Source organism: Aegilops tauschii, chromosome 4 (genome assembly GCF_002575655.3).
Source record: "Aegilops tauschii subsp. strangulata cultivar AL8/78 chromosome 4, Aet v6.0, whole genome shotgun sequence".
In the NCBI taxonomy this organism is placed as follows: domain Eukaryota; kingdom Viridiplantae; phylum Streptophyta; class Magnoliopsida; order Poales; family Poaceae; genus Aegilops; species Aegilops tauschii.
In genome coordinates, this window is record NC_053038.3 from 425,997,070 (window position 1) to 426,006,283 (window position 9,214).

Genomic DNA, 9,214 nt, shown 5'->3' on the forward strand with positions numbered 1-9,214 from the left:
ATGCTTTGTGTGAATGCCACCTGTTCAGTGTCTAATTACCATATATGTGAATTATGCATTGCCATCTTGTTGCAAGACATTATATATGTGAATTATGCAATGCTATCTTGTTGCAAAGGCATTATATATGTGAATTATGCAATGCCATGCTGTTTAGCCAATCATCATGTATGTGAATTATATCATGCTATCATTTTTTTGTATTACGTGTTCCATTTATCGACAATGTTTGTATATTCAACTACTCTTCCTATGCATCAGCCATTTGAAGCGGTGATGGAAGTATCTGGAGTGAAAACAAGGTATTCAGAGAAGACAATGCTACCTGCTGAAGCAGACATCTTGCTGGTTACAGAGAGCTCCTCAGAGGAGGATTCAGAGACTGATGACCAGTCCTATTTCCCCCCCCCCCTGAGGTCTATGCTCAAACTTGGCAGGGTTATATTACCCATGTCATGCATGTTGTCTTGCATTACTTAGTTTTTACATCATATGTAACATCCCAAATTTTCAATTTGGTATGTTATACATAGATCATCATTGCATATCATATTTTATTGCATTTCGACAAATCCTCGATAAATCCTAAGCAACTCAAGGACCCTCGGAGAGAGTTGGGGATTTTCTCGAATTTTCATATTTGATTTTCATCAAATAATAAAACGAGGATTTTGGTTTTAATTATTTTTCTCTCCGGAAAAATATTTCATTAAAAATAAATGAGAGGAGAAAATATGACTTCTCCAAAACAATTGAAATATTGGAGGAAAAATGTTAAGATCATTTATTGGATTTTATTCGGATTTTATTTGCAATTTTAATTGCATTAAAAAAATATTACATGTTTTCAGAAAATTTATTTTTGTGTCAAAAAAATGTTCACCCTGTTCTAAATATTCTAACTAGACGGGGAAAATTTGTTTTATCCTTTTTGGATTTTTATTTATTTTTCTATGAATTTTTCGACGGAACGTTTTAAAAAAAAATCGCGCCGCGCCCGACCGAGCAGAGGCCCAGCCGAGCCGCCGGCCTATCTCCGCGTTCTCCTCCGCGAGCACGCCGGACGCCGCCGCCGTGTCCGCCACGGACACCCCGCCGCCGCGCCTTGCCCCCTCCTCCAAGCACCCCTCCCCCCTCTTTATAAACCCCGCCGCCGCCCCCTCCCTCTCACCCCGCCGCCGCCCCGCACCCCGCCGCCGGAGCCGGAGCCCGAAGGCCGCCGCCGGTCGCCGAACCCCGCCGCCGGAGCCGCCCCTCGCCACCCCCGAGCCCCCTGAGCCCCGCCGCACCCCGCCGCACCCCGCCGCCCTCGCCGGAGCCAGCCGGAGCCCCGCCGGAGCCCTGCCCCGACGAGGTATACCTCGCCGTCGTTGCCGGTTTTGTTTTAAAAAAACCGTTCATTTAAAAAAAACCCTAGAACGGTTTATTTCTTCGGTTTTGTTATTTTGTGAACGTTCACCGACCCGTTCGTTTTAATGAACGCGTTCGTCGGATTTTCTCTGTTAACGAACGTCCGTTCTTTAACCGTTCGTCCGTTTTTCTTTTTCATCGGATTTTTTCCGCGATTATCTCATATCTCGATTTCTGATCGAATCTTCGTTTCTGTTTAATTTTTCGCTCGCTTATCGGAATCAGGCGATTCAAGCGCCTAGAGTTTCGTCTCGAAATTCTCTTTCCGTTTAACCTACTCAAACAAGTTTTTGCTACTGTAAAATTTGACCTAGATCCAGATTAGTAAACGAAGTTTGTTTCTTTCGCCGTTTGACTTTCGTTGCTTCGTTCGAGTTGATTCTTTTTGCAAACCGGAGTTCTTAAGTTGAACTTTCTGGTTGGATCTTTCATTCGAGTTTTACCTGTGCATTAGATGAGTACTTATTGTTTGCTTGTTTGTTTGCGATAGAGTACCCGGAGTGTGCCGCTTGTTACTTCGAATCACTAGGTTTCGCGGATCATCAGCATGGCAAGTAACACTTAGATCATATACCTTCCATACCCAGTTTTTGTTGCATTAGATCTATTCCTCAAACATTGCATGATTAGGATCTAATTAAATTGTGGGTATCGGGAAGTAGTTGAGGTAGTCCCTATTACCTGTTTTATTTATCAAACCCTTGGGAGTTACTTCTACGTTTGCTATTATATTGCCATGCTATGCTCGTAGACGTGGATTGGGTTTGAGTGATATTCATGACAGATGTGAGATTGTTAAATAATGGTTAACCTTAAGGTGGCAACTAAAACTCACATCTGGGTGGACTGAGGTACCTGGGTATTCCAGGATTGCCTGTTTTTCTTTTGGACCGCCACCCAGGTTCAAAGGGATCATGAGATTATTCATGATAGAAACTTCCGTGTGCAGCCACAAGCTATTATGGGCTCTAGCATAGTTGACTAAGTTGTGTGAACTCTTACAGTGGTAGACTAGCAGATGTAGGGGAAAGTAGGTGTAACTGTCTACCCATACATAAGGTGCAAACACTTCTGAAAGACTGTGTCTCGGTCATCCGTTACTCAAACACCAGGTAGTGCAAGTAATCCAACGGAGGAGATCGAGTCTTGTGGGGAAAAGTGCGCAAATCTCTGCAGAGTGTACAAACTAATCATGGTTAGCCGTGTCCCCGGTTATGGACAATTTGAGTATCTAGTACCTGGATTATCATGTGAATCTCATCACCATGTTACTTTTAATTAATTTTGTTGGGTTATTGATGACACTTAATTGGGATTGAGATGCTGTCAACCATCTCAATGTTTAACAACCACAATGATAGTTAAATAAAATTTATTCCTTTGCAGTAGGGAAAAATTGGCTTTCCGCAAAAACTTTAACCATAGAGCTTTCCACCAGCCTTATATGCATGTAGTATAGTATTATTACTGTTCATTATTTCTCTATGTGTTACATTGCCAGCATATTCCATGTGCTGACCCGTTTTCGGGCTGCAACGTTTCATGTTGCAGACTTTTCAGACGACGAGTAAGGTGCCTTAGGTCGTGGTCTTATACTCAGTGATGCCACTGGAGTTGATGGACTCACTTATCTTCCAAGTCTTCCGCTGTTATCGTTTTTAGATGGCCTTAAGCCATATTTATCATACTTATTCTCTTTGGAGATATTCGTTGTAATAAGTGTGTGATTGCTACTCTGTTATAAATCCTCCATTTGTACTGTGCATGTCAGCATTACTGATCCAAGGATGACACTGGTGCACAGCAGCACAGACTATTTGAGGTCTGGTCGCTACATCATATATGGATTGCCATCTGCTTACTTGCTTACTATATAAATCATATATTTGAATTATATCACGCCATCATGTTTACATAGTACATACACATCATCTATCTGAATTATGGCATGGCAACCCATTTAATAAAGAAATCATATAGTTATATCATCTCATCCTGTTTAGTGTTTACAGTCATCATATTTTGAATTATGGCATTCTATCCGTGAATGTATGTGAATTATGGCATGCCAACCTATTTAATAAACACATTATATAGTTATATCATGTCATCCTGTTTACATAGTCATCATATTTTGGACTATGTCTTTCCATCTTTTTTAGTTAGCCATCATAATGTGAAATTGTGTCATGCTATCCTGTTTAGTTAGCCATCATATATGTGAAATTGTGTCATGCTATCCTGTTTGGTTAGACAACATAAATATGAATTATTTCATGCCCTCTTTTATTCCCCACTATCCATTGCACCTGTCTATCATACAATGTCTATACTTTCAATTACTTTTCTTGTTTATCAGCCATTTCAATTGGATAGGGTGATGGCAGTATCTAAGGGAGTAACAACACGGTCTTCAGAAAAGATAGTGCTACCAGTTGATGCAGATAGAACCACGGTTGTACTTGCCCAAGGACCAGATCCACCACACATAACCCAGACTCTCGCAGATTGTACCCCTACCCAGTTGGGCAGAGAACCAGCTACACCCCTTCTAACCCCAACCCCGGCAGATAGTAACCCAGTTCCAGTTGACACAGCACCGTCTCCACCACAGAGCACCCAAACACGAGCAGTTAGTAAGGGAACTGCAGTGCCCAAAGCACGAGGACCACCACTCCGAATCCCAACTCAACGATTAAAGGAGAAGAAGATTTGTTCTCAGGTCAGGTTCTGTAGCTATGGTTCATACTCCTTTGCTCTTGCATTACTGTATTTGCTCATACCAACTATTTTCAAATTTGAAGGATGGAATTGAAACTCCAATGGCGCAACAGGTATGTTTTAAACCTGTTTCTTTAACTGGTTTGCTGTTGTAACCTGCTCTATGTTGATTTCAGTTTCAATTGAATAAACAGTTATGTTCTCATGTCATGCACATTACAAGTGTTGTTATTGCTCTATAGTTTCCCACACTTATATTCTGTCTATTCTGCTTTGTCTTGAACAAATATTATTTGAACTATGTCTCTATCTTGATTTGGCAACAAAAACTAGAATGATATAGACCATAAAGTGACCATGGTACATAGATATATATGTTTGTTTCATGCTGTTATCCTGTCCACTTTACTACTGAACTCATTTACCAAAATGAGTTTCATATACAACATGGTAAACCTGTGATGTGTCTGCTTGTTTCTCTTTTAGAATGCGAACAAAATATTGGAGAACAGTACCGTGTTATACAGTGGTAAACAAAGTAATGCAGATAAGGTTCAAAACAGTGAGACATCCCTGTTGGTCTCCAAGAAAGCTGATAAAAACTATCTTGATGACGGTGAGAGAACCCAAAAGTCCTGTCTTGATGTAGTGTTCGAGTTACTGGCCACTACTGTTGGCACAAGCTCTTCGAACTCGCTGCCTGAATCAGTTTGTCTTCTTGAGTCTCAACTTCAAGTTGAAAGACATCGATTAGATGTGCTGCGACAGGAAGCTGAAGGACTGAGGAAGTCCCTGCAGAATTCAGATGCATATTTCCTGGTGCAACAGCAAGCGCTGGAGGATTTAAGCGCCAAACAAGAGAAAGTTAATAAGCTTGCTAAGCATCTTGCCAGCATTATGGGTACCCAGGATATTGTTTCTTGAGATCTTCTGAAGTGGTTTCAGTTCTGGATTTGTTTTGCTGCGGCGTTTATTTGTGCTGGTCGCCGACTTTGACAACCAGTGTATATGATATGCTGCTTTGTTCCCTATATTTGCACTGGTGGCGAACTTTGATGCCCAGTGGATGTAATATGTGTAATAGCCGTGATAGCCTAGCGTTAGTTGCTTGCTTATTTATTTCCTTGTTGTCTTGTTTATTTGTTTGCTTGTAGTCATTGCAATTCTTTTTCCGCGGTTTGTTAGTGGCTGCAATAACCTATTTTTTAAAACTAGGCCACAATAACCATGGGCTAATATTTACTGTAGTGACACTGGGCCTCCTACGGGCCATAGAAACAATGGGCCTTCTACGGGCCGTAGAAACAATGGGCCTTCTACGGGCCGTAGAAACAATGGGCCTTCTACGGGCCGTAGAAACAATGGGCCTTCTACGGGTCGTATCATCAATGGGCCTTATACGGGCCATATGATCGATTGGCCAAACATGGGCCAATAACAGACCGCATTATGGCCATAAACGGGCTAGAGTTGAAATCGTCCGTTCATGGGCCGACCACAACGGGCCATCATTAATAGGCCGTATTTGATGACGCTATGAAAACGGCCCAACGTATTAACGGACCACAAACGGGCCGACTGTAACCACGGGCTGAATTTGGCCCACAAGCAGAAAATGACAGTAACGGGCCGTAAGTAAACAAATGCTGGAAATGAGCCCAAGAATAAATGGGCTCTGAGAAGGCCGAAAGATAACATGGGCTAGAAACGGCCCAATGGAATAACGGGCCGTTAATGGGTATAAAGTGATACACTGCTCATTACGGGCCAGTTTCACCATGGGCTGTTAATGGGTGTAAAGTGATACACAGTTCATTACGGGCCAGTTTCACCACGGGCCATTAATGGGCCAAGAGTTACAAAGGGCCTCATATGGGCCGACAGACGTCATGGGCCATACATGGGCCAGAAGTGAAAATGGGCTGGAATCGATGGCCCGGATGATGCTACTGGGGCTAATTCGGATAGGGCGTAACGGGCCTTGGGTTAGCGGGATGTAAATGGGCTATATGCGAACATGCCGTTAACAGGCTTTCCATGGGCCGGCCCGCCACCTTTTGACCAAGTCAAACGGGCCGGCCTTTTCACAGGAATGGGCCTCTGTTGGGCTGTGCCACGTGTCGATGTATCATAGGCGCCTTCTGTCCAATGAGTGGATGACATATGTCGCAACGATGAGCCGACACGTGTTTCCTCCAGCCAATGATGATTTTACACGTGGAAAATCCCCATTGGTCGGGGCTGTTAACGGGTTATTGGATCCAAAACTCGACCCAATAGCTTAACGGTGTTTCGTTACGGTGGATGGCACGTGTTGGTCACCCTTGACGAAAGCATTTCTGTGACGCGCGATTTATCGTCATGGAAGTGGACACTTCCGTGATGATAATTTTGGTAATGTCATGGAAGACTTCTACGACAGCACAGGTATGACTATCTTGATTCTGTCATAAAATCGTCATGGATGTACACGCATGACAAAAAACGATACCTACTGTGACAAACACGTATCATCACGGAAGTGTATTTTTTTGTAGTGCATGGTCAACTCATTGGTCGGTGCTCGCTTCCTGGAGATCGCTGTCTCCAGTGGGTTGTCCACCGGCAACTCTTTGCCTAGTGCTCCAGGATCCATCAATGAACTGACAAACAAAAAGCAATTGAAAGGAAACCACAATCGCAATGAAAACAGGAAAAGCATAGGCTGTGAGAATCGGTCGGTGCTTCGCAAAAAGAAGATTCTTGGAATGAAAATATAGCAACATCACTGATTCGCCCACCTTTCCTTCATCGGTACAAAAGAAAAATGGCAGAAGTGAGTAGCCTGGAGTGAGGTTTTCTTCAAGAGAGGGAAAAAAGGGCTTCAACGAGCGTTCCAGTGAAATGATGGTTGCTTCGTCCAATCCAACTTCGAGGGCACTTAACCATTGCTGGTAAAGGTGTGGGTTTTGTGATATGACGGGTCGGGACGGCCACACCGGGGTGACCGGTGAGTTTCGACTGTAGCACCTCGCTCTGATTTGGTGGATGGCACGCGGGCCCGGATGCTTTGATGTCCCGCATGTAGATAGAGCGGCTAGTCATATAGGAGTGCTCAATATTGTGCACCGCGACCAAGGCGGAGAGGAAAACGAGAGACCTACGTAATTAATGCATGAGTTTAATTAGGGTAGTTTTGTAAAGTACGAGATACATTCCTCCAATCACAAAATGCCTTGGTTGATGAGATTTGAGATTATAAACCGGAAGGGAGGGAGTACTGCACGCGGTATAGTCTAGTCACTTGTTGAAATCTCTAGAAAGGCAAATACTCCTTTCCGGTTTACAGGGCTATACTAGCAAGTACTAGTACTACAATAGTGGGCTCAAATAGCAATTTTGTCTCATGCAAGAGCCTGGCTATATGCGTGCTCCAAGGCACCACACCACGCCCCACCCCTACACAAAGACTGCCACGTGAGCATTCACAACTGCCATGTTCGGGTTGCGCTTGGCTCTTCGCCTCTTTGAGAAGACGAACAATGATGTTACTACTACTTCTACAGTATCGAATCTACTACTGCATGTCCTTTCACCGCGTGCGGGAGGGATAGCGTGTAGCAAAAGCTTCTCCTAGTCCTACCAGCCACCACGCTCATGCGTGAGGGAGGGACGCAGCTTCATTGACTTACTGCTCCTGCTTTTGCGTCTATGACAGGTGGGCCCAACAGGTGGGTGGCACACCTGCCATGCAGCCAAAGGCAGGTGCAGTTAAGGCACCGGAGCTCAGTCCGCGAGGGAGAGGGCGTTGTAGTAATCAAACTTCTCGGTCTTGTACGAGTTGACGCGACACATCAAAGCACTACACTCGATATATTTCAATAATTTATGTTTACCGATGCATTAATTACTCCCTCCGTTCCTAAATATAAGTCTTTTTAGACATTTCAAATGGACTACAACATACGGATGCATGTAGACATATTTTAGAGTGTAGATTCACTCATTTTGCTTGGTATGTAGTCACTTGTAGCAATCTCTAAAAAGACTTATATTTAGAAACGGAGGGAGTACAACGCATGCATGCATGCCATGACTTTCCTTTTGATACTTGCATGTGTTGATTTGATGCACCTTGCCAAATTTTGACTATAAATTTAACTAACCAAATGTTCATGCATGTCACAAAAAATTACGGGGCTGTTTGGATTGTGACTATGTTTGTCTTATGTTGCCACATTTTTTTTGCCACACTTGCCTAACTTGAGGTGCTCAAATTGTTAGACACACTTTGGCTTGCCTAAGGGAATCTTGCCACACTTTTTGTGTCTATGACATGTGGGGTTCACTGCTAATAAAAAAATTCTTGTCTTAGTTGTGGCTAATAAAAAAGACTTATATTTAGGAATGGAGGGAGTAGAAAATATAAATAATAATGCATGTTGGGGCAGCCCACGTTTCCGATAATTTTAGCCGTGGGCTTGTTCACAATTTTTACGAGGGGGTGGTTGTACATTTAATGGAGGGACTTGTACCAGACTTGAACGATACAAAGTGTGACCTGGCACACCGTAACACCACTTGGAATAAGCGGGTAGCTATCTCAAAAAACAATCAACAACTAAAAAAACGGCGACCTGGCACGTACACAATTTTAAACGATTTTTTTGATGGAGTGAAAAGGAAAACTACCCCACTACGTATATATAGGCCGGAGCCTCCGCGCTTGCTTGCTAGGGTTGCTCTGTTCACACACTCTCATCCTCTCCAGATCTAAACAAGATAGCGGTGGTAACATTGTCTTTCTTCCTTCAAAAAACACTTTCTTTCTATCCTCACCATTGGTTACAGATCCGGAGTATCCCCCTCCACCGGTGAAGGGGAGGAGGGGCAGCATTTAGGCCGTCGTCGACAGCGAGGGAGGAGACCCACTACCGGCCGCACCGTTATCTTTGGCCGAGCGCCAGCGCGGGAGGTCCTCCGACCCCTTCGTTGTTTCCCTAGTGTGGGCGGATCCGGCCTCCCGCCGCCCACCTATCCACATCCCGACAACCTTCAGGTATATCTTCCTTCAAAACCGCCTTAGCTCTATTTCCCCAGCTCG